Source organism: Gorilla gorilla, chromosome 19 (genome assembly GCF_029281585.2).
Source record: "Gorilla gorilla gorilla isolate KB3781 chromosome 19, NHGRI_mGorGor1-v2.1_pri, whole genome shotgun sequence".
Classification (NCBI taxonomy): domain Eukaryota; kingdom Metazoa; phylum Chordata; class Mammalia; order Primates; family Hominidae; genus Gorilla; species Gorilla gorilla.
In genome coordinates this window covers 23,184,425-23,185,177 of record NC_073243.2, presented here as the reverse complement: position 1 = coordinate 23,185,177, position 753 = coordinate 23,184,425, and the positions used below count along the sequence as shown (strand labels likewise).

The following is a 753-nucleotide window of genomic DNA, read 5'->3' as shown; positions in this document are numbered from 1 at the left end:
ATCCTTTTGTACTTGGTAAGCATGATGATTGGGTTTTTATGCTTATATATGAGACATGCTTGTCTCAAATCTTGTTACAGCACATTACCCTTCCTACTTAAAAGGTTTAAAAAAAAAAAAAGAACCATCGCCCTTGATCATGTAAATATTTTATTACATTCTCTCCTACAGCTCATGATGATCTCAGACAGGTTGAACAGGAGTTGTCACCCAACCCCTCAAGATATAGATGAAGAAATCTGAGCCCTGACTGGGAAAGGGGTTTACTTGAGATTTTAAAATGTCCATTAAGTCATGTGCACCCCATCTTTGAGCCCCTGAATGATTTGGCTCCTGCTTGCCTTCCTTTTTTTTTGAGATGGAGTCTTGCTCTGTCACCCAGGCTGGAGTGCAATGGCACCAACTCGGCTCACTGCAACCTCTGCCTCCTGGGTTCAAGCCATTCTCCTGCCTCAGCTTCCTGAGTAGCTGGGATTACAGGTGCCCATCACCACGCTAGGCTAATTTTTTTGTATTTTTAGTAGAGATGAGGTTTTGCCACATTGGCCAGGCTGGTCTCAAACTCCTGACCTCAGGTGATCCACCTGCCTCAGCCTCCTAAAGTGCTGGGATTACAGGCGTGAGCCACTGCACCGGGCCTTTGTTTCCCTCCCTCCCTCCCTCCCTCCCTTCCTTCCTTCCTCTTTCCTGTCTTCTCTTTTTCTTTCTTTTGAAGTCTAATATTCTCATCAAAGCTGTAGATGCATATGATTT

General features: G+C 44.8%; 1 pseudogene; it reads left to right on the top strand.

The window, feature by feature from the left end:
• Positions 1 to 98, top strand: LOC115931361 (uncharacterized; annotated as a pseudogene).
• Positions 99 to 753: the final 655 nt, after the last annotated feature.